Raw genomic sequence first — 26,649 nt, forward strand, 5'->3', positions numbered from 1 at the left:
TAAATTTATTATAAAGAAATCTTGAAATATTTTGGCTGAAAGCTTTTTTATTTAACACCAAAATCAAAAAACAACGTTTTGAGATTTTTTCTGAAAAATAAGATATTCAACAGTAAAAAAAGTCGTGAATACAATAGGAATATATAGAAATAAGAATTTTAAAATATTTATAATTTTTCATAATTAAATAATAAGAATTTTTTCCGTCATTTATCAGTTGAATTACATAGTTTCTTTTTTTTAATAACGCCAAAGTTAAGAAAAGTGACTCATGAGTAAAAAATGTTATAGATGTTAAGAACATATGAACTACCTTTTAGAGTTACACCATTTCGTTAAATGAAGAAAATTTTCGAAATAAACCCCTAATCGTAGTTCAAAATTTTTAAGAAAGAATTATTTGAGTCTCATTACACCTTTCAGAAAAGAAAACCTTTCCACAAAAAAAATTTCTTTTAAAACAACGAGATTTTCTTCATTTCATATAGAATGTGCCGGTATTTGTGTTAACATAAATGACTATTTTTTAACTACGACTTCCTTCTAAGAAGTACAATATCTAAAATTATATTTTCTAAAAAGTATATGAGGTCGCTGATCTGAAGTTAAAATATTCAAAATCATAAATATAACTTCAAGAAAGTCGTATTTTAGTGTTATTTAGTAGGTATATTTAAAGTGTAAATATAATAAATATATTATCAAAAATTTGTTAGGTGATGAGTACAAATAAATAAATAAAATCTGTAATAAAAGTTATTGAATATAGAATATTAATATTCGATACACTTTTCAGCAAAATATACACAAAAAAATGTATTCTAATGATTTTTTGTCTAATATGGATTAATTTTCTTATTATAGGTTCCTTCAACTTTTTTGAGTTGAGAAGTAACTTCAACAAATCCTTTGATTGATCTACCAAATGATTAAACGACTTGTTCAATAATAAATGAATATACAATAATAATAAATGATTATATTTTATAGATACATTACACTAGTAGTTGACCAGTAAATTAATTTTTGAAAACTTCGTTTTAAAAATTCTATTTTCTTTTTTATTCAGAAATTTAAAAAAAAATTAATTTATGTTTTTTTTATTTTCAACGAAAATGATTATAAAAAATCACGTATATTTTTTAATAATTCCAGAGTTGCCACTCCGTTTAGTAAAAAAATATTTTTAGTGGTACTGAATTTTAAATTAATTTTAGTTTGGTATATTTATTTTACGTAATTATTTTGCTACTACATAAGTAAAAAATTCAGAGTATCGTAAGATTTACAACTTTACTACAGTTGTGGTAACATTTTTAAAGGGTAGACGTAATTATCCACAAAAGTTTTTAACTGATTACTGATTTATTATGACCTTTTTGCATGAAACGAAACATTACAAAACAGAAAAATTAGCATTGTAGCGTTACAAAATAGAAAAAAAAATACTATATATGCCTTTTTACATTTTCATCAATTTCATTTCCTGGTTCTGCATAGGCTTTTTTCCTTAAAATGAAAGAGGGAAGCTCCTTTTATTGCAATTAAAATGTAAAAATTAGTTGAAAAATTCAGTTATTAATAAATGCTTAAAGCTACTGTTGCACTGATTATTTACAGAGTTAAAGAAGAAAAATGGTTTTCTAGCTTCTAGAAACATGAAATTTCACTAACAATAACGAAAGTAAAATTACATATTTCTGAAGTAACACCTGCTGTAATAAAAAGTCACATTACGGAAGTAAACGCCACTTAGTTTGAAAGATGCAATAATAATAATATTATGTTAATTCAATAATAATGCAATAATGATGCAATGATGATGCAATAATAATAATATTATAATAATACTTTTTTGACTAAAAAAACAATACTTATGAGCAGTTTATTGATTTATTATTATTATTTAGCCAGCTTTTCTTGAGTGCCACCCACTTTCACTAAGGAAATCTGAGATTCCCCATTATTTTTTGTTTTTCTTTGATAAGCCACTTCATTGAGCATGACAAGACGCATGCAATATTCTCCAAAACGGTGATCACAAAATCAGTGATCTTTGTGTCTCTTTAATCTTTTCAAAAATATTCAATTTTTAGTATAGGCTTACTGGCTACTGTAGTAGTAATTACTTACAGAGTTAATGAAGAAAAATGATTTTCAAACTTCTAAAAACATGAAATTTCAATAAAAATTATGAAAGTAAACTTACATATTTCTGGAGTAACACCTGCTGTAACAAAAAGTCACATTCCAGGCCCGAATACCACTTAGTATGAATTATGCAATGATATTAATTTGAACATTGCGTTAATTCTTTATTTTATATTATTTTTTATACTTTTTTGACCAAAAAAACAATACTTATGATTAATTTATTTATTTATTCTTATTATTTAACCAGCTTTTCTTGAGTGGCGATCTCATTCACTTGTATGAATCCGGCGTTCATTGTTTCGAATCCTACAGGTAGCCAACTATAGCATTTTACCCATCATTTTTGAGCATTTAACTCAATGAGTATATGCTGTTTCAATTTTGATCAATATTTGCTTCAAATTCAACTAATATTTGTATCTGATCTATTTTGACACATTTTTGCTCAATTTTGAGACATCAGTGTATATTGTGAACGGATATCGTTAACGAATCGGACTGCGCATTAACTTATTTTTTACCAAGACAAATATTTCTTAGCTTTGAATTTATTCTTTCATTAAATTCCCATAACTGCACAGTGAAAAAAATTCTGGTAACCGTACTGTATGAGGATGACATTTCTGGTAAAAAAAGAACATTATTCTGATAATACAAACCATAATGTGTGGCATTTAAACCATCCATTTGATAATTTCTCCGTTCATATGGTAACGGTTTACCAGAAATCCTGGTTATCAAAATTATAGTTCTTACTACCACACATATAGTGAAAATTACGAAACTGAAAAATAATATAACCTAATAAAAGGTTTTTTAATGCCATGCTCTAAGGTATCATGAGAAAACTAGCAAATTTTACCAAATTTTCATAATTTTAATACATATTATAAACCATATTTAATTTTTAATTTTGCCATAGCGTTTCCGAAAACATTTCCGATCTTTTGGTGTTCGCATAGAGCCAGAAACACGGTAAATTTTAACCGTAGTAGTTTTGGCCATACTTTTTTTTCTTCTCAGAGTGACATTGTAATACTTCAATTGAATAAAAGTACTTACTACGTCTTCACAATTTTCAAGTTTGTTATGCCGCTTGATCTAAAATTCGATGCTAAGAACAAATTATGGATCCCTATTAAAAAAGTAGTATTCTTAAGTCACTTAATGTAATGTCGCATTAAGGAGCGGATAGTGTGCAAAAAAGTGAACACCCTGAATAACTTTAATGTAATGGTCAAATTTTCACGAAGTAAAACACAAACTTAATGGTTTGAGAGCCTTACTAAATACGCTAACTAATTAGAGAAGACGATACTTTAATGAAGAAACAAATTTCAGTTCGCTCATGAGATAAAGCACACTATGCAAAAAGTGAAATTAACGTTAGGGGTTCAAATTCCTGACTGATCTCACACCTAAATTATTGGGACCATTGCGAATTGTGAGAATCAAGAATTCAAATCCTTTAAAAAAAACTGTTATGTTTATTTAGTGAAAATACATTTTTGTAGTATATTTAAGGCAAGGTCCTCGAACTGTGTGTGCAACGATATAAAAAACCAGCACTAGAATGTAAAACGAAGAAAAATTTTACCAACCAATCCGCAACTGTTACCCGAAACCACATACGGATCAGTATACAGGTCTGTAAAAAATTCAAAGTAACATTTGAAAGTTATACAAAATCATCTTTCTTGTTATTTAAACTTCTTTATTGGCCCTTGTTAGCCAAATGTATAAACTATTTGGGCATACCCAGTCATGTACTACGGTATCTACCAGTTTTCGCAGAGTTTAAGTTTGTTCTCTGTTACCAAATGATGAATTTTCATTAAAGCAGTATCCACATCAAGTCCCTCACCATTAGTGTAATGGATATTCATCAGTACAATAGGATCAGTACAAAAGTTGTTGTTCGTCACTTTTTAACTAATAAGCTATAACACATATTATTTTTATTAAATAAATCTGCACATTATTATTATATTTTCATTAAAAATCAGACGTATTAGACTTGATTTTCATAGTTAATGACAAATTTTTTATTTAATTTTTGGGCGAATTTTTTAGTTGAGATATTTATTTTTTAAATTTTAAAAAAGTAAATTAATTTCTAAAAACGTAAAAAACTATATTTTAAAATTTTAATAAATTATTTAAGAATTTAATTCCGGAAATATACTTTTTAATTTTTATAATGCTGCAAAATACTTTCCTTGCCTCTCATCAGTCTAGTCAAAACAGGGGAGCCATCCCCTCTGCGGATCTTACCTGGGGATGTTTCCCAGACCGTCGCCAAGAGCCCATTGTGGAGATCTAGTGCGACGTAAATAAAGTACTTACCCACCTCATCTGACGAGTTGATGCCCATTGGCGTAGCATTGATGCAAGCATTGCCAGAAACGCTATATTTTATTTTTACAAGCTTTGTAATGAAATAACAAACTGAAATTTTGACAATTCATATGATGATTCCATTTGAAAATTCAAACTTAATTAAATACCAAAAAAAAAGCTCGCTGAAAGGAATTCTGTTGATAAGTGAAGTAACTCAATTATACACTGGTTATCATAAATTAAGGAAAATTCACAAAAATCGCGATAACTCAAGAAATTACACATGGAATTTTATGAAACTTACCCACAATATACAACACATAGTAAGGTATTAAACAACATAAAAAGAAATTATCAGACATTAATAGTAGTATAGAAATTAGCACATGTATAAAATAAACAAATTGGAAGTATCGGTTTGCAATAGAAAAAGTACCTTTAATATGGAATATGATTGCCTCTAGAAGCAATACAGCACAAACAGCGATGTGTGATGCTTTCAATTATGCGGTCTATCAGTTCAATAGGAAGTGAGAGCCATTGCTCTTGTAAAGCAGTTGCAAGCGTGGCAAGGGTCTGAGGGGGCGGATTGATGGCAGATACACGCCTCCCTAGAGCATCCCAAACGTGCTCGATAGGATTCAAGTCCGGGGATCGAGCTGGCCACTCCATGCGAGTAATTGTTTCCTGTTGAAGATAATCATCAACAATGCGAGCTCTGTGTGGTCTTGCATTATCGTCCTGTAACAGGAAGCAATCACCAATTGCCCCGGCATATGGGCGCACATAAGCATCAAGGATGTTGTCTCGATAAACCTGAGCATTCACGGTTCCCCTTGGAAAGACATGGAGGTATGTGCGCCCTCCTAAGGATATGCCTCCCCAAACACAGACACTGCCTCTTCCGTATGCATCTCTTTCACGGATGTTTGATGGATGATAACGGGTCCCAGGTTCTCTCCATATCAAATAACGTCTACTGTCACTTTCTAGACTAAACCTGGACTCATCCGTAAAGAGAACAGGCCTCCATTGATCTGACGTCCAGTGGACATGTTGTCGGGCCCACTGCAAACGGTCTCTCCTATGGCGTGATGTGAGCGGCACGCAAATGGCTGGTCGTCTCGCATACAGACCACCTTCGTGGAGCCTTCTGCGCACAGTTGACGTTGACACCAACCTTCCGGTGGCTGCAGCAAGAGAGGATCTAAGATGTGTCGGAGTAGCGGTTCTATTCCTGCGTGCACTTAATGTCAAATATCGGTCATCGGCACTGGTCGTAACAGTTGGCCTGGACTGAACCTCCTAGATGCCGAATCTGTGGTTTGAAATTGCCTCCAAAGTCTATGAACCACAGATGGACTCACATTTAGCCATCTGGCCACTTCTGATTGACTCTGCCCTGCCTCTAGTCTCCCGATGGCTCTCCATCGTAGTTCTTCAGGCAAATGATGCCTAGAGGTCATTATTACGAATTGGCTATCTCAGATTTTCAATGTCGCAATCACAGTAAAATTTGTGTGCTTTCTCTCAAACTTGGACTTTTATGCTCCAGGCAGATGACGTAAGCCGAGTGCAGCGCCACTAATTTGCATATTGCAATTTTACTCAGCTACTCTTAGTGGACAACATATGCAAATTTTGCACGGTTTGGCTTACTTTTGAAAGAGTTATCGCTATTTTTGTGATTTTTCCTTAATTTATGATAACCAGTGTATCTACAACCTTGTGTCATTAAACCCTATTTATAATTTTTTTCATTTAGTAAAAATTAAAAAATTAAAAAGTGAAAGAAAATTTGATTTTCTTTTTATTTAAATAGTTTCCAAAGGATAAAAAAGGGGAAAAAAACTATGCATCTTTTAATGTTTTGGTTCTCAAAAACTGTTCAGAACATTAAAAAATAACTCAGGATTACACAACAAATATTTACAGATTAAAAAATTAAACATATTAAAAATATGTATTCAATTAAAGTAAAAGAAAATTCTAAAAATTGTAAATACATGAAAAAAAAAATGGCAGAATAACAAAAAGCTGTGGAAAAAATGAATTTCAGTGTCATGGATAAATTGCATTTGAATGTCGTAAATAATTTGAGATACTAATGTAATGTTCGTAAATTTCAAGTGAGATCATCAATTTCTTACTTCCAATTTCTTTATATTTTGAATTTTTAATATTTATTTTAATTATTTTTAAAAATTATGAAAATAAAAGATATGTTTTAAAAAATATATAAATACATGTATAAAAAATTCTTTTTTGAAAAAGGAATTATGCTATTTTAGAATTTATGTTACTTTAAAATAATACCTATAATTCTTCTCCTTTAACACAATTAAATATATTTATAATTCATAACATTCGTTTGATAACCGAATTACATAATAATTTGCTTTTAATAGATTTAAAAAAAAACATGTTATGTAATTTCTTTCGCCTCAAGCCACACGAGATCGAAAACAAAATTAAGTCTCCTACTTTTTTCCCAGTATCTTTCTGAAAACACATAAAATTGAAATTCTTGGTATATTTCTTGACTTAAAATCTTTTACATGAATAAATAAGAAGTTGCTCTTGAAAATTTAAAAAAGAAAAACAAAATGTTTTTGGAGAATAAAATTTAAAACACATATGTCTTCAGTCAAATATATATATTTTTGTGCCACGTTCTGATCTCAGTACATGAGATACTATTCGATTCAAGCACAAATCAATATATGTAACAGCACATGCGCAATATTTCCAAAAGCATCTTAAAAACCGGCTGTATTCCAAACTATTCTCCAGAATCAAGCATTCGTCACCATCTGGTAAGAAAAATCTTTTTGTTTTTTGAACTAAACTGTTATGGGGAACAAACAGTTCTCCCATAAACTGTTGCGTCAATATTTTGATATATTTCTCTTATATTATTCATTTTTTTTTTAAAAAACGAAACGTCCATATTAAGTTAAATGTTTATAGTAGGGAAGAAAAACACTAGTTTGAATTAAATAATCCTCTAAAACAGATTACATTTTTATATGCAGATACGTACATTTGATTGTTAAGAAGTAAAGTTTTTACTGTGAAATTCTTAATTTTTTCTTTCAAACGCTACTATTGTTATATATTGTTTAAAATAATACACAGCAGAATTCTGGATTAAATAACAGTAAAAATCATTCAGGGTGCCACTACTTTTTACCGTAAAATTTATTTTCACCGAAGCAAAAAAAAGCTGATATATCATAATTTCTACAGTTATAATTAACGTAAAATCACTGAATGACTCTAATTAAAGAAATATTACTGTAAAAATTACGTCACAATATTTTAAGGTTGAAATGAGTTTTACGGTATAATGGATGATGTATCCAATGTGTGTAATTGTTTGTAGTGCAGGAGATATTGTCATTCATGAATATCCTTATTACAATTTTTACTATTCACTTTAGATTTCTTTTTTACAACAACAGGGACTCAGTGAGGTTATAGTCTGTCATCCATATTAAGTGAGATAATGTGGGAAAATGCTTCACTTATTTGGGTACTTAATTTAAAATAATACACAGTAGAATTCTAGATTCTACTATGTTAGTTTCATTTCTTTAATTAAGTTTCATTTCTTTCAGGTAATAGTTATTAAATTTCCATAGTAAAAAACTTAGAAAATTTTTTATAATGTTGCTTACCCTATGTATTATTTTAATGAATCTTTGACAAGAAACTTAAGCAACCTAATTAACTAAATAAACATTAAAAATACTTTTTAACAGATTTTTTTTTTAATTTTAACAATTCATAATTACAAATTGTCATTTATTAAAATAAACATAGATTGGGATTACCTTTTAGGTGCTTTTAAGTGACAATAGAGGAAATAAACAATTTTATGACCACAATAATTCCATTGTTAAAATTGCACTAAATTTTTACTAAGCATTAATGTTTAAAATGTAACTAGTTTTGGCAACTTCTCTTACTTCATTTCAAACAATAGAAGCTACTGAATCGGATTGAAAAAATCATAAGTTCTCGAATCGAAATTTTTAAAACAAAAAAAAATAGCCTATTTTTATTTTCATTCAGTTTGCTTGACAACTGTTGGCAACTAGTTTCATGCGTTTTCTGATAAATCAAAATCAGTAATTTAAGCATAAATGATTGATTTGACCTATTCCCCCTTACACATAAATGAATGAATAATTTATTGGTTGAGGAACATATACATTTATCATATTCGCAAATAGTATGCACTTGTTTTCGTTTGTTTTGCGACAAATACGAGCTATGCTAATTGCTCATAATAAATTACTTAAAAGTACATTTTGTTTGCACGTACTCTCTTAAAAATAGTCCTTTATTAAAAGATGTAATATTTGCTATCGAACATTTAAATAAAAATATCCCGCCTTCATTTCTTTCTGAGAAGAAATTCCTATTTGTAAACCAAAAATTTAACAATTCGTGACGAGTTTTCACATAATTTTAAAGAGTGCAATCGCTTAAGACAAAATGCAAAATTTGAACGAAATCAGTTCAATAGTTCCTGAGAAATCTAATGAATTTCATAAAATTTGATTTCTCAACGGATTTCGTTAAAATTTTGTATTTTGCCTAATAAAGTTACTCTTGTGAAAGTAATGTAAAAATTTTTAAACCTTGCAATTCAAAATTTTTCTTCCTATTATTAAATAAAACGATAAAAAATAATTATTAAAAATAATTTTTACATGGAATTATCTTTCGATAAGCGAATTTTACAATTGTCTGCAAAATGTATGTATTATTTTTTTTGTATTCATTTATTCATAATTGCGTGCAAAATTTAATTCACTTAAAAAGCTTTAGCAAAATGCCCAAAATTGCCCTGGAATCCTTTTTTATTCTTATGAATGTTGATACCTTTGTTAACGACACTAGTTCCTCACCACCTCTCCGGAGCGCAGGGAATGCATTTTACCCTGATACGCTCCTCTCGGCCACTCTGTTTCTTCTTGCTTTGTTTTTCATATATTTTTCTTCCTCAGCTACTCTGATTTTTTCTAGTTTTGTTTCACACCTTTATTTTTCCATTTTTCCTTGACAATTTTCCGTTTTATGCTTCAAATCCTTTTAGTTTCTTTTCAATTCACGTCTGGCAAGTTTTGAAAATGGGAGCTTGTTTTTGAACGCTTGAAACATAACGACTGTTATTTAATATTTTTGTGTTTTTTTAAGTGAATGAAGTTTTTAATCAGGTAATATTCTCTGTAATTCTTTCTAACACTAGTCAATTTATAGAATATTTTGCACAATAACTATAGATCGGTACATGAAAACGTATTTATAACAGCTTTATATTTAATCATGAATTCGCACCAGTTTTATATTTTATTTGCAATCACATTTTTAAATACCAAACTGTCTTATAAAATTTACAAAATAACAGTTCTTCAAATAAAATGAGGCGAATATATTACTAAAAATGTGCTTGCTTTTCTGAACAAAATGTTTTTCAATGAAGCTATTAAATTGATTATAATGCGTGTGAAAATAAGTCAAGTCAATAAACAAGACACAGAAAATTAATTAATTAAAAAAACAATAACAGCGAAAAAGTATATAAAAATATGACTTGAGAAAATTTTAGTTTATCTCAAAACCAAAACTGTTGGCTTTACAACAAATATTTTACAGTGTAGTAAAAATAACACTCTTACATTTTCACTATGTTTCTAAACCCTTCCTCAGAAAAATCTTTAAACCATAACATCTTTACATTGAACCATAATGTGGGACCTTGAATCATAATATCGGTATCGGTAATATGGTGCAATTTCCTGCATCTTCGATAAGATATAACCATATTTCGATTTAAGATGATTAATAGCAATCAAATTTGAGGAATAAAATAATATATTTCGACTTAGCAACCTATTAAGATTCTAACAAATTTGAACAATATTATAAACTCTCCAAAATTTCTTACAATGCTAACAAATGTTGACATACATGTTATTAGAATCGTTTCACGTGAATTCATACAATAATCACAGAATTAAATCCCTAGCATTACCTCCTAATTCGACTGTTCTTTGAACGTAATCATATCTCAGGTAAAAAATATTTGATATTTGAAAAAATGATTACTTCAGATTCTAGAATTATTTTTTTCTAGATACTGTTGCGGTTTCTAGAAGATACTCGAACTATATATTTCATGCTTGCTTTAGAACGACCCGCAAACCAGACAGAAGAAACTATTTTTTTCTGCCATTTGTGAATACCACGACTCATTGATAGGATCAATTTTACAAAAACAGTCATTTTCCCCCTTTTTTAGGATTTATGCAAAGTGTTTCTTAAGATGTATTTCAGCAAAATAATAAAAATTTGAATTCAATTTGCATTTATTTTACGTAACTCATGTATCATTTCTCACTGTTTAATTAAAATATGATTTTTTTTCCCGAGAAATACGTTTACAGATTTAATTTTTTCATTTTAGAGTATCGAAATATAGATTTTAGATATTCATATTTGAGATCGACTTTTGTAAAAAATATATTGCGCTAAGTTTGTCCCTACAGCGTTCCCTCGCAACAACATATAGTTTGTCTAAAGAAAGAACTCCCCTTGCCACGAAGTCTTAAGCTGTTAGATGCTATGGAAAGAAGAAATAGAGCATTTCAGAGAGGGGATCTTCTTTTTCCCCTGATTTCCTTTCTCTCGCCAATCCGAGCTAAAACCTGTCTTAAATAATGCCCTACTCGTAATAATTTAACCTCGTAACCATAGTCACCGTCACTGCCCCAAACGAATCGCTAGGTTAGCTCTTTACAGGGACAAACAATATTAGCTCCCAAAAACACCACACTCTTTTAATAAAAACACTAGCACCACAGAACGGCATGTTTTCATCCATACACAACATCTCCCATTAAAAGTAAAATAAAATAAAGTAGTTCCTAAAATCATTATATTTTGTTTTCAAAAATCAATTAACTAATTTTCCTTTAATGCATAAAATTAGTTGAATAATTTTAGATCTTCGTCTCTTTCACTTAAAAAAATTGTTTTTTTCTAGTATTGATATAATAAAAAATTACAAAAATAGTAGAATTAGTTTTTCATAAACTTAATTGAAAATTATTGTTTTCATGAAAACTAATTTTTTTTTCCTGGAAAAAATGATGCTCCTAATTAAAAATAGTTGCCACTTAACTATTTAAATTATGAAATTTCACCCTCATATATGTATTTTAAAACTGTTATAAGCTGTGTCACAATAAAATAATTATTTTCTGACCACAAAATACAATTAATCAATGCAATCATCAAACAGGGACCCGAATCAATAAAAAAAATAATAATTTTCTCTTTTACAAAGGCTTAAATGCTATTGAAATGTAATTTGTCACTGGTAAAAGTAATTTTTTTTTCCAAATTTGTCACTGGAAAAAGTGAAATTCTTTTTTTCTAAATTTGTCACTGGGAAAAGTAAAAAAAAATTTCTAAATTTGTCACTGGGAAAAGTAACATTTTTAAGTATGCATGGAAAAAGAAAAAACTCCGAATAACTATTTTACTTAACGTCCAAAGATACAGATATGACACAAACTAAGTTGCCCATTAGATAAAATATTTTAATGCATTTCTATGTTGACCACTAAAATAGACATTAATACAAATCTGCAAGTATTTTATTTATTTTCTTTTTTAAAAAAAAAATAATAATTGTCACACCTTGCGGGTGTGACATAAACATACTTCAGTAAACATACATTTTCATACTTCAGTCCAAAATTCTGAGAATTAACACAATAGTATAAACTGTATTTTTTTCAGTTAGGTAATAATGTTCTAAGTATTCTATGAAAAATTTAAATTACTTTCTCAAATCTTACTTGTGTGAGAAAAGTTCAACGTTTTTGTTGAGGGTGTGACTTGTATGGCCAATGAAATATGGACACACACAAATATTTACTAAGCAGATTTTTTTCAAAATTAATACATTAATGAATGATACAAAAGGTAATAATATTAGTTTTCATAGCTTCTGATTCTACTTTTGTCGCTATAATTGTTTTCCCTTCTTGGTGCTGTTGTTTCTTTTCTTTTTAATTTCCTCCTTTTTTCTCCTCCTCATTTTCTTGTAGATATTCTGCATGTTTAAGGTGGTATAAGTTATTTAAAATTTTTAATCTTAAAAGTTGATAGCTAAATTTTGTTTAATTTCAAGCTCAGTATCTACATTTTATGCGAATTTTGTAAAACAGTTTCACTGATTCTTTTTCTTTATTATTATTCCTTCCTTCTTTTTTTTTTGATTTAAATAAAAATCGACAAAATATCTGCTCCTAATACTATGCATATTGTAAATTTTTTTTCAAAAAATGATATAAAATAACAAAATTTTACATGTATATTTAAAAAGCAGCAGCTAAAAATTTTTTTGTCTTTTTTTAATTTCAACAGAAATTTTTTAATTTCCTTTAATTTATTAACCACGTATCGTTTACAAAAGTATTTTCCTGAAGAACCCACAACTTATAAACCCAAATTGAATATAAAAACAGTTGTTCTCAATGCTTAAATGAGGCTAATTTTGATTTATTGACTTGGGGTTCAGAAAACTAAATAGACGGTTCTAGTTACTGTTATCATTTACATATTTTCCAGCATATTATTTCTACATAAATTTGGTTGAATTATATTAGTATTCAATTTAAAATAATGTTGCGGATTTGATTTTAAATAAATGTCACGCCCCCAACAGGGACGAGTCACACCTCCAACGCTCAAGAACTTTTATTACAATAATATTTAATTTTGATTTTTTTTTATTTCTGTAATTCAAAATAATCTTAATAAACTACACTCTATAACAAAAAAATCGACGCACCAAGAAGAAGTTGGCCGATTGAAACGAAAATTGGTGGACAGGAAGACGATGTACAGAATAGTAAATGAATAATTTATTGCAGAGTTACAGTAACAAGTTCAATAAGGTGTTGACCCGCCTCTAGCTTGGATACAAGCTGCCGCACGGCGTGGCATAGACCGATAAAGCTCCCGGATGGTTTCTTGCGGTATTTCCTGCCAAATTCGATCCAATTGTCGAACGAGGTCATCAACATTCCGTGCCAGATGCAATCGCCTTCCTATAATATCCCAGACATGCTCGATGGGAGAGAGATCTGGTGATCTGGAAGGCCAAGGAAGAGTTTCACAAGCTTGCAGACAGTTCATAGCAACACGTGCCGTATGTGGTCTGGCATTGTCTTGCTGAAACACCAGCCCAGGGAGCTGCAAAAGGAACGGTAGCAAAACAGGTCTTAGGATGTCGTCGACGTACCGCTGTGCAGTAAGTGTACCTCTAATGACGACCAAAGGGGTCCGGTCTGTCAAAGGAAATGGCACCCCAGACCATAATGTCTTGTTGAGGGCCGGTGTGGTGTGCAATAGTGAAGGCAGGATCCCCTCTCTGCCCTGTGCGTCTCCAAACACATCTTCGATGATCGTCAGGACACAGTTGGAAGCGTTATTCGTCGCTAAAGACTATACGTCCCCAGTCGGCATAATTCCAGCCTGATCGAGTCATGCACCACTGTAATCTGGCACCAAGAAGAAATCGGATGACTGCTTCTTGGTGCCTCGATTTTTTTTGTTATAGAGTGTATTATTGAATACTAAATATAAAAACATACTCTCAAGGAAATTTTCTGTTCAGATATAAATGTATCTCCCTGTTATGGTTTTAACAATAATTAAGAGTAAAATTATACATGCTTACCTTTTGTAACACAGATTATTGATCACTTTTAAGAGGGCAAAAACCTTCAGAAATAGCTATCAGGTTATTCATACATACAGACACACACACGCAAATACATGTATGTAACATACAAAGCTTCAAGTATTCTTTTTGTGTTATTTCTTTACTTAAATCCTCCTTCTTAAATTATTATTTAACATTAAACCCTTTCTCACGATTAGTTATTTTTGGATTCAGTATGTATAAATTAGCATTTTTGATCTTTTCCCCTTGATTGAACAGTGAGAAAGACCTTAATTCCCTCAACTTTTTAATGGATGAATTATAATTATTAATGCTTCCCCTTTTCCCTGAGACCTAAAACAATAGAAGGGAAAACTTATGCTAGTTTCCATAGGCATTCCATAGGCACTTCCATAGGCAGTTCCTCAAGCACTCTGATTTCGGAGCGTGATTTGGGCTCCACCAATGCTTGAATGTGCTTTAAATAGACAATGTGAAGCTCTGTCATCTCTTTAGAATCACTTAAATAAACATAATTTTCCATTCAACAGATTACCTGCGTTTCTGAACATTCGATCATCTCATATATATATAGAAACATAATAAAACATTTGATGAAAAGGTTCTCTTCAGGACATCATCAGATTCAGGATTTTATATATATATACACTACCGGTCAAAAGTTTGCGAAAATTTTGAAATCTACGAAAAAATGGTCTAAATTCAAATGCTTATAGAACTGCGAAAAATCAGTCAAATTGCATGCAAATTTGATATGTTCTAAAGTGAATCCTCTACATTTAGTTACATATGATCAAATTGCAATACTTTGTTTTTTGCGATCTGAATCCAGCTTTTCATCATGGGTTGTTTCTATGGTGAAAAAAGTTGCTAAGTTTGAAAACTTGCCAAACTTGCAAAAAAAAAAATTTATGTACTTTCTGTTAATGGAAAATAGTTATTTGAACCGTTCTGTGTAAGCCCTCAAAATTTCAAATCGTTTCGATTTGTTTTGACGAAGTTATAGAATTTTGAAAAACATGTGTACTTTTCTCGATTTTTGAGCATTCCACATATGCAGTCTTTTGGTCTATACCTCTTCTACCAAAGAGCTTTTTAATTTTAATGTTTTCTATATTTTCAAATAATTAATATTTATTATAAAACAAATACTCTTATTCATTATTGTAACTATTATTGTTTATATTTATTGTTTATATTTATTGCTTATATGTATTAGTTTTGTTGTGATATTTTTACTTTACATTAAATTAAAATAAAAAGTTATAACAATAATTACATAAATAATTCTAAAAAAATAATATCAATAGTATAAAAAATTTGAATTTTTACTGAACTATTTTATTTACAGCAGGTCAAATATTTAACATATTCTTATTCGTATTTTGTAATTAAATAAATCAACATTTAAATCTTAGATTCCTCGAACCATCCACCTTTTGCTTTTATTATAGCCTTACATATGCGTGGCATTCGATCTAACAAACCATTAATCACTTCAAGTGATATAGAGTTCCATTCCTGTTGTAAAATGTCCCATAACTGATTTCGATTCGAAATATCAGAGCATCGTTTGCAAGAACAAACAAATTTTCGATGAAATGTGACATTTATGAGATATTGTTTTAATTATATTCATAATAAATTCTTTGTAATTACAATAATGAATAAGAATATTTGTTTTATAATCAATATTAATTAGTTGAAAATATAAAAAACATTAAAATTAAAAAGTTCTTTGGTAGAAGGTGTATAAACCAAAAGACATCATATGTGGAATTCTCAAAAATCGAGAAAAGTACACATGCTTTTCAAAAATCTATAACTTCATCAAAAAAGAATCAAATCGATCTGAAATTTTTAGGGCTTACATAGAACTGTTGAAATAACTATTTTCTATTAACAGAAAGTATAAAACATTTTTTTTTCAAGTTTGGCAGGTGTTCAAACTTAACAACTCTTTTCACCATAGAAACAACCCATGATGAAAAGCTGGATTCAGCTCGCAAACAATAAAGTATTGCAATTTGATCATATGTAACTAAATGTAGAGGGTTCACTTTAGAACATATCAAATTTTCATGCAGTTTGAATGATTTTTCGCAGTTCTATGAACATTTAAATTTCGGCCATTTTTTCGTAGATTTCAAAATTTTCGCAAACTTTTGACCGGTAGTGTGTATATATATATATATATATATATATATATATATATATATATATATATATATATATATATATATATATATATATATATATATATATATATATATATATATATATATATATATATATATATATATATATATATATATATATATATATATATATATATATATATATATATATATATATATATATATATATATATATATATATAGTGAACTCACACTCATGCATCAGTCTAATGGACCAAGGAAAAAAAGCACATAAGTGAAAGAGACGCATGAGTGAAAAACCCATTCAAAGTTCCAAAACGTAACATAAATTACAATGAGAGCATAAATAAATTTATTTCCAAAAATTAAATGTTAACATTTACGATATTTTGGTATTTTCTCTAACTATACAAAGTAAAAAAAATTAACATACCTAATGATATTTACTTTCTTACGAAATAGCACATAATACATGTTTTTTTGTTTTTTCTGATTAATTTCAAAACAGTTTATTCAAGTTATTACAAATATGAAAAAGCAGCTCCAGTCGCTGAATTAAACTGCATATAGTCACAAATAGTAGCTAAAACTTCTAACTCTTTTGTATGATTTGGTGGAACTTAATCCTCGTCTTCATTAAAACGGAATAATAGTAACCGCTATAAGTTCGCTGTAACTTAACAGTCCAAAAACTATAGTTTTATTGGTGGTGGGAGAGAAAAGGTGCATAATAAATTTTTAAAGAAAGTGTGTTTCATAATAGGTTGTTTGATTACTATAGTCACTAAGCACCTTTTATTTACCCAATATGTCTCTCAGACTGCAAGCAAGTTCATTGCAGCATTGGAGTAAAACTAACGTTCTCTAAAGATGTTTCGTAACTTTAAAGATGTTTTCAATGTAGGTGGTGCAGCAGATAAAACATAAAATTGTTAAAAAATACCTTTCTTAAAATAACAAGGTCGCGAAGGAAGAAAAATAAAGTGGATGCAAATTTAATTTTATATAAGTGTTCATTTGCTTCCATTTTCAATTTAAAAACTTTTTTCTAAAAATACTGTGATTTTTTTCTATTTAAAGGGGGGAAATGAAATTTTTGGCTATTCTAAGAGAAATTTATGAAATTCTGAAAATGATATAATCATAGTTGAAGAATTATAATTCATAGTTGAAATATAATAAAAAGGAAAGATAAAATTAAATTTAAGATCAAACTCAATAAAAATAAACAAAGCAAAATTAACTCGTGAGAAAATGCAAACAGTATAGATAGTTTTCATCAGATGCAATAATAGATCAAATAATGTCCTTTTCTAAATCTGTCATACTTTTTCAAAGCTGAATTGACATGAAATACGTATATGGTAAAAACGCCCAAAAATAAAAGATTAAACTATGAGTTCGAAATTCAAATTAAATTCTAAGCAATAAATAAACAGAAATGAAAATAAAAAAATTATTTAAGCAAAAAACATATGAAGTTGTCGAGTAGAAATCAAGACTTCTGCCTCTAACAGAATTCTTTGACGAATCTCTTACAAAAGATTGCAACCAAACAATATATTTTTCTTTTGGAACTTCATTATTTTTTGAGCTACACTGAATAATGTTGGTGAAAACCTTCGTTTTTGTGATTGTGTTTGAATAGCAAGAAATATTCTGGCTTCATTTAATTAATTTCGGTACAAAAGGACTTAAATCTAAAAAAACCATGGTATTTCTAAGTACTCTTTCCTCATGGCGTCATTATTTACGTCATAGTCTGAAAGCATTGCCTAGTTAGTGTGAAAAGATGTGATTATTGAAAGAAACTTATTTTTATGTTCGAAAATAAACCAAAAATTAAGACTTTATTTATTTATTTGTTCTTATTTTCATTGAAAATGCTTCCAGACCATTATATTCGAATGAAAGAGATAAAAGAAAATGATTATTTAAAGTTTTTCTTTCCTGTATTAAAATCTCATTCTTTGATTGAAATTTTGGCCTCAAATTTACCTAATATTCTGCATCAAATTATACTGTCACCATATTCAATATTTGGTGATTCGTTTACTTTCAAACAGAAGAAGTTCTCTTCGAATTGATCTGTGAGTGATCGTTGTTTCTGAGTTAGTTCAAATTAAAATCTTCTGCAATTTCAAAAAAACTCTTCTGTGGGATGGTTCAAATGAACCACAACTTTAATATGCTGCATTTTATTATACCGGACTTGTCACCTAACTAAATATTTGGTAGTAATTCGTATTCTTTTCTTCAAGCCAATGAAATTTCTCTTCGAATTGTTCTATGATAGATTTTTATTTCTGAGTTTAAATTGAACTCTTTCGTATTTTATAGAGTTGTAGAATCGTTTGCTTCCTCAATTTTTCTTCACAATCCGCTTCAATTTTCTTTCATCACGTTTTGCTATTTTCTTTGGCCTATGTCCTCTTGAGCATGTGGGTTATTCAGTTAAATATCCTTATAATGCTTCCTATTTGATATCTTAAGTTGTTTTGAATTATCAGATACGTTCACACTACTTTGATGCAAGAACAAAACTTTCCCTTTTTTTTAACTCGCAAATTGCTTTCGCTGATGTAATTATAAAACAAAAGCAACCAGTTTTACTACGTTCAACTAATCCTAAATTTAACTAATTGCGCCGTTTAATTGGATATTAACTTTTTGAATTAGCGTAAGTTTTGAAGAACTACGATTAAGGAAATAAATAATAAGGGACTTCTGTTCTTACATATTAAACATAATCACGCAATTTCATCTGCAACACGATTCAGTTTAACAATGTTACAGCAAATTTACATAACATACTGAGTAAATGTTGTAATATAATAATCCAAACCAAACCAAATTTCTTCAAAATGATTCTATTAATTAGATGACAAATATGCAAAAATTAAAATATAAACATCAAGAATATAAACTATACGTGTATTTCCTTTAATTAGCTACCACACTCGTATAATGAATAATTGAGGCAGTGTGATTTCTGGCAGAGTCAAATACAAATTTTTAAAGCTTTAATTTATTTAATATTATTATCGATGTTTGACAATAATTACTTTTGATGAACTCATTTTGTTTTCACTTTTATTTACTCGGAAAAATGAAAGAAAATTATTATTTTACTTAAATAAAAATGTGCTAGAGCAATCAGTTTATTATAAGCCTATATCCGGGAAAAGAAGCAACCATACTCATAAAACAGTTATCTATTTGAGTCTAAAATCCAACATCTGTGTTAACTCGCTAACACTCCTTATTTGAGGACAAGTCTTTTTTTTTTCTCCTTTTGAATAATCGCAAATAATTGTTGCAATACGATTTCATTATTATCATATTTTTTATATGCTTACGCCATAATATATTTACAATTATAAGTGTAATATGAGTATGAAATTAAGCAAAAATTGCTTTATTTTTTTTTTCAAGTTGCAGCTAATAGAAGAAAATTTTTACTTAGTTTAAATGTTAACGTATTACCATCTTTTGTATGAGAGCACTTTCCACAATACCACAAAAAAAGGGCGCTAATGGGTTAAAATACTAGTTATCAGAAGAAAAATATCCACTTTTTTTACGTGAAAGCACTATTATTTTATTAAAAAGGCATTTTCTATACACCAGCAATAAAAAATAACAAGCGTTCGTTTGCCCTCCTATTCGACACTAATAAACCATGTTTGGAACATATCACATTTTAATAGATTCAATTATCAAGATATTCGTAACATTTGGATTGTAAATTATACTAAAATACCGTAATGGGTAAAACATAAACACCAATTTTTCACTTTTCGATTTTTTTAATGCATTTTGAAGGTAAATCCTGGGTACTTGAGTACTTTCAAGAATTGTAAGAGTAGTTGGAGAAAAGAAAAAAGTGCACTATTTCCCTAAATTTTAATGAAAATGGTTACAAAATTGTTACAGATAATAAATATAATTAAATATAATTTTATGGGGGAAATTCAGTATAATAAAAATCTGTTAGAAGCATTCCGTATAGTCTTTGAAATATTTAGAAACTAGTGGCAAGCCTATGGCTCTTCAACCTGCTCAGGACCGTGATCAGATATACGTGATCAAGTGATTCTTCCTTCATGACTTACGTAATCATATACAAGACGAGCTTTCTGACTCCAGTCGCCCATGATCACACGTAGTATTAATACGTACATTAGTACGTATATTCTCTGAGTTTGCGGACCTGGGGAAGAGCTTTTTTCTCCATCCGCTGGGCTTGAACTGGTTAAATGAAATTTTTTAGAAATGCTTACAACCTGTTATCAATATAAAAAGGTGCACTTAAACAGCAAAATCTTGGAAAATTGGAATTTTATGAATAATGTTAAAGCAAACAGAAAATATAGCTATCAGCATAGACTTTCATTCATAGAATATCAGCATAACTTTTTATTTTATTTTAATTAATTGCACCATTAAAAGAAAATAAAAATAAAATTCATTTTTAGGGAATTCTTTTATGATCAGTTTTTATTAAAAAAACTTCAGAGGGAAAATTTTTTAGTTATTTCATCACAAAAGAACTCAATCAATGAATTCAGTTCTAGTTTAAATGAGAATTATTTGAAAAGTCAAAATACTACTTTTTTTTAAATTTAATAAATTCCTTTTTGAACCTCAATTAATGAAATACTTTAAGAAGTTCTAATTTTCTGATTAATTTTCACTTAAAACCTTCGTTTTTATTAAAAAGAATAAAAAATGAACAAAATGAATTTCCGTGTAACTAAATATATTAAATTTTTTATACTTAAGCCTATTGGAAAAAAGTCAGCAGAAACACTTTCAATTTTTTAACGCAGAAGTTAGGTTTTGTATAATGTGAGATAAAGAATGCTTTCTTTCTGTAATTCTTGTTACCATTTTAGGAGAGATGTATTTAAGAAAAATTGGAATTACTTATTATAAAAAGTTGCAATGCAATTAATTAAACTAGTAACAGTTTTGCAATGCATGGTCTTAATTTTACCTTCTTTGCAAATAGCGAAATAACAATATGAAGTTGCTTTCTAATACCTATTTTTACTTGCACTTTCAAATTTACTATTTGCATGAAATTATTTAAATGTATATTAAATGTACGAACTTTTAAATTAGGAGTTAAGAAATAATAACAATTTTAAGCTCAGTAATTCAAATAATAATATTATCATTAAAGAAATTTAGCTTTATTTAAAAGGTGGAAGTTAAAATTAATAATATGCAATTTCCATACTTAATTATCAGTTCAAAATTTCATGAAATTCCTATTAATTTTGAACAATAACTTGTGGGTCTAATACTTACCAAACTAAACTTGGCACCATTTTCTATAATTACTTAAATAAAATTATTAACAATATTGTTAAAAAAGTTTCTTCTTGGATTATCACCATACATGGCAATACTATTGCTTTCGTTACTTGTAACGAAAATAAAAGTAAAAAATACGTACTTTTACTTGTTTTTTCATTAATTTTTTGGAGGAAAAGTACAACTATTAGTAACGAGACAATTGGACGAAATCGTTAATTTATTCTGAAATGCTTTAAAAATTTTCTTCGAAAAAAATCCTTTTTAATTACTTTTTTTCGCAATTTAAAAATTTAATGCATTATATTGATAATCTTGAATCTTGATTATCTCGAATGCATTATCATAATTCATTTATAATATTCAAACAGCTAACCTCTTTTTCCAAACACCTTGAAAGATTTCCTGAAAGGGAGAGAGCGTCTCTTTTGAACACTCAATGAATTTTTTGCAAAAGTCATTGAATAATAAGCCTTATCTATGTTCGAAGAATCAGTAGTGAGAAGGATGAACTGGCTCACTGGGACACCGGGGCCTATCGTGGTATGCCCTTTCACACGGCGCCCTCAAACTTCGTTACTTTTTGTTTGAAAAAATAGTTTAAAAAATAAATAAATAAGAAGAAATTAATATTAAATTTGTTTCGAATTTTTATTTTTTAGGGAAAAAAATATAAATGAATGATTTGTAATATTTTTTATTATTGTTCACTCTTTCAACATCGTTTACTCTTCTGCAAGAAAAACAGCCTCCTTTTCTCTTACATCTGCCCACAATGGCGATGAAAAGAAGTCGAGGGAAGCAGCATAACTGCCAGCAAGTTCCTAGAAACTATTAACCACCATCCCACCTGTTTGATCAATTTTGTTTCTATCGGTAACAAAATGTTCTGATAGAACCATAAAGCTGTCCGAGCACAAACTTTAATTCCCCCACTGAAAATTAACCCACCACAAAAGTTGTAACTACGAATCGTTTGTGATTGCCCCCTTTTTGCATCGAGGACGCTACAGGATGTGAGCTCGAACGTTGTAGGGACCACCCATTGGCTGCGTTTATGCAGCTTTTTCGTTCCTCCAGGAAATTTAGCTCCACCACAAAATTTGTAAACTATAAATCGTTTGGGTTGCCCCTTTTACATAGTGAACTCTACAGGAGGGGGAGGTTGAAGTCGAGAGGGCCATCCGTAGCGTCAGCAGAGGGGGAGGTAAGGACAAATTGGAATGCAGAAAGCCTTATCTTAACAATTTGTTCTTTCAATTTGTTTCTGTAGGGTATCTATTTCATTGAGGAACGAAAAAAATGAGGATTTGAAACTAGCAGCTTTTTCGTCCCACAATGAAATAGATATCCCACAAAAACAAATTGAAAGAAATGTTATATTCCACAAGAACAAATTGTTAAGATAAGGTGTTCTACATTCTAATTCCTCATAAATCTATCACTCCTTATCTCCCCTTCTGCTGACCAGACGAGTGGTCCTCTCGCCGTTCAAGCTCCCGTCCTCTAGCGTCCACCATATAAAAGTGGGCAACCAGAAACGATTTGTAGCTTTTGTGGGATATCTATTTCATTGAGGAAAGCAGAACCTGATAGTTCTCAGCCTTATGCAGAAAACCTTATCTTTCAATTTGTTCTTGCGGAATATAACGGAATATATTTCTTTCAATTTGTTTTTCTGGGATATCTATTTCATTGAGGAACGAAAAACTTGTTCCTTCTGTTTTTGGTTAAAAAAATAAATAAATGAAAAGTATAGATATTTCAAGAGAGCTTTAGAGGAAACTGGTACCAAATCCTCCCCCACTCAGCCCCACCCAGGTGATGCACGTCTCTTAGCTGACCAATGGGAAAATACTTCTATAGGTCAAATGTCACCAAATCTTATCTTTATTGCTACAGGGGAAAAAAAAGTGTTGTTTTGACTCCTTTTCCAAACATCTAAGTTTCTCTCCCATGGCCCGGAGGGGGGGGGACGATTTACAGAGTCTTTTGTCCAAATTTCAGATACAAATTTTTTCCTGTTGTGCAAACTTTCTGGGGAGAGTGGCAATGGGGGGGGGGGTCTTTTTCCTAAGAACTGTTAGACTGCCAGTAAGCAGGCTTTAACTCTACCAATGAAACTTAACCCCTCCACAAAGCTAAAAATCGTTTGTGTTGCCCTTTTTTACATGGTAGACGCTACAGAATGGGGGCTCCACGTTGTGAGAACCACCCGTAGGGTCAGCAGAGTGGGAGATAAATATTAATAGATTGATGAAGAATTAGAATGCAGAAAGCCTTTTCTTTCAACTTTTTCTTGTGGGATATAACATTTCTTTCAATTTGTTTTTGTGGGATATCTATTTCATTGAGGAGCAAAATACTTGCTTGGGCTCAGCCTTAATGAGAAATCACAGGGAAGCACAACATTAGGAGATCACCTGGAGAATCAGATTTTTTGGCCATTCTGCCATAAAATTTTGCAATTTCCCTTGAGCCATCTAGTCTTTTTTTATGTAAGTTAAGACAATATTTATTTACTTCTTTTTAAATGTCAAATGCAATAATTCATGTATGTATTTATATGTAATTTAACATTGTGTTATCTATCAAAGCTGAACAGTTGAATTTTTTAGAATTCTGGAAGTTTTGTTAAGATTTCTTACTGAATTTTTGAAATCCAAGAATTGGTTTTTTTTAATGATTAGTCAAAGTTATGGGTAAAAAAATAAAATTTGATTTAAAATTTTCAACTGCTAAGTTTTAATTTGCTTAATATAATTTATTTATTTCAAATGGCAGAGGTAATTAACATGAAAAAGCAAAAACATAGGAACAAAACAAAAAAGTAAACAGTCATTTCCTTAGGAGCGCTCTTGCTTCCCAATATCGTTCGGTAGACGACGACCCGCGGAGGGCCCTGCAGCACAGGATGTGGCTGCCATCCAAAACAGCTTGGCTCATGCATAGAGAACAATAGGGATCAGGTGCCAGCCCTAAACGAAACAGGTGCGCGGCAAAGCAGTCATGTCCGGTATATAGTCGAAACTGAGCCACCGCTTCGCGGTGCGGCCAGTCTGGAATGGTGTTCTGTCGAAGATCTCTCCACACTTTGGTTTCTACCCTTTCTGACAATTGATGGTGGAAATCCCCATTGATTTAGGAGCAAAGCGAAGACATGCCGGAAACTACAGATCTCTTAGCCGTCAGAAGACGTTACCAGGGTACACCACGGGGAGGTAGATCTGTAAGCGTACCCCTAATAATAATAATAATAATAGAATAATAATAATAGAATAATAATAATAATAAAATAATAATAATAATAGAATAATTAAAATAACAAAAATCTTAAAAATTATCGAGATTTAATTTGCTTTCAGACTTAATGCTGGAAAAAATATTATTTTCAAAAATTTAAATATTTTTAATAACTAATATACATTAGTCTAATGTTTAAAGAGTTTGTGATAGTCATTGAAGATGTCGAGTCATAAAATGACCGCCATTTTGACGCTTTCCTTCTAATTTGTATAGATTATCTATTGGCCAAAACGATATTTAGTTTTGTCAAGCAATATTTTTGTCAACCATATGTGTCTATTTCTAATAATTTCAATAATTTATTTAATGTTACTAAACCAAAAAATTTTTGCAAAATTATGAAATAATTTCTTTGGCATTTAAGTCTTAAAATATGAGAAATATGCTTCATTTAATTAAAATATAGTTAGCATTAAAAAAAATGTTAAAGTTTTATTATTTCTTTGATTTTGAATAAAAATGATTTTTTATCCTTTTTCGAATTTTACCATCGAAACATTTAGATCATCATATGAATAAATTTAAAAATAAAACATTTGCTCTCAATCTTCGTTTAAATCATCTCTTAAAATTAATTTTATTTAATTTTTAAAAAAGCGAATTGTAATTTTTAATTTAATGGATTTCAAGGGGTTACCTATATATGAATAAAATTCTTTATTTTTTTACTAATTTCTTTAAACAAAAATTATAATGTAGTCGAATTTGTTCAACAAATTATTTGTCTGCTACGAATTCCGAAAGTAAAAACAAAACTTTTTAAGAAATTCGCAATATTAAAATTAATACAATTTAAAACTCCTTTTTATATGGAAACATTAAAATTTTGATTTCTGGATTCAGCATTCACTATCTCAATGAATTTTGAAACTTATTGCTGCATTTTAATTAATTGCAGCAATGTAAAAGTTTTATACATTGAAATTGAAATTTAACGGATTTTAAAATAAAAAAATATTTATTTTTTCTCGCATTTCTTAGTAAAATTTAATGTTACTTTGAATTTTCAATTTACACAAAATGTGCTTTAAAATCGTTACTTTTATGGTTTGCACTTGTACTTCTTACTCGTTACTTTTGCTGAAAGTACTTGTGCTTTTACTAGTTACTTTTTAAAAGCAACGTTCCCGTGTTTGATTATTGCTAATAATCAACCTATTTGAGAAATTATTTAACAAAATAAAATTAATTCTATTGCTACTTTTGATTTCCAAGATCTCTTCAACAGCTTTCCGCTTTCTAAACCTAAAAGTGTTCTTTTGAGTTATTACTATGATTATAATAAAATATATATATCCTTGATTGCGATTATGATTACTGGGTAATTCTAATTAATATTTGCCCTTTTAATAATTATCTTTACAGTGGAAAACATATTTTTGTTTAAATTAATGGAATACTACAAGGATCTAATTTTTCATCACTTTTCTCTAACTTGTTCTAGCACTATTATGAAAAAAAGTATTCTCTTAATATTAAATTTGTTTTTTGATTTATTGATCATTTATTTATCTTTAATTTTTAAAATTATACAATTTTGTTATATAATGTTTACCCTGATGATTTAGTCTTAATTCGTAATCATTACTATAATAT

The 26,649-nt window shown here is 29.4% G+C and overlaps 1 protein-coding gene across 1 annotated transcript in view; it reads left to right on the forward strand.

Moving 5' to 3' along the window:
- The first annotated feature begins 7,235 nt into the window (after positions 1 to 7,235).
- The window catches only part of LOC107443614 (xibalbin-1-like), a 43,269-nt gene continuing 23,855 nt past the window's right edge, over positions 7,236 to 26,649 (forward strand). Inside the window, exon 1 of the mRNA XM_016057546.4 lies at positions 7,236 to 7,310. The gene's annotated coding sequence lies outside the window, so the exon portion shown is untranslated. The remainder of the gene's footprint in view (positions 7,311 to 26,649) is intronic.

Source organism: Parasteatoda tepidariorum, chromosome 12 (genome assembly GCF_982258835.1).
Source record: "Parasteatoda tepidariorum strain Cologne lab strain chromosome 12, Ptep-v5.0, whole genome shotgun sequence".
Classification (NCBI taxonomy): domain Eukaryota; kingdom Metazoa; phylum Arthropoda; class Arachnida; order Araneae; family Theridiidae; genus Parasteatoda; species Parasteatoda tepidariorum.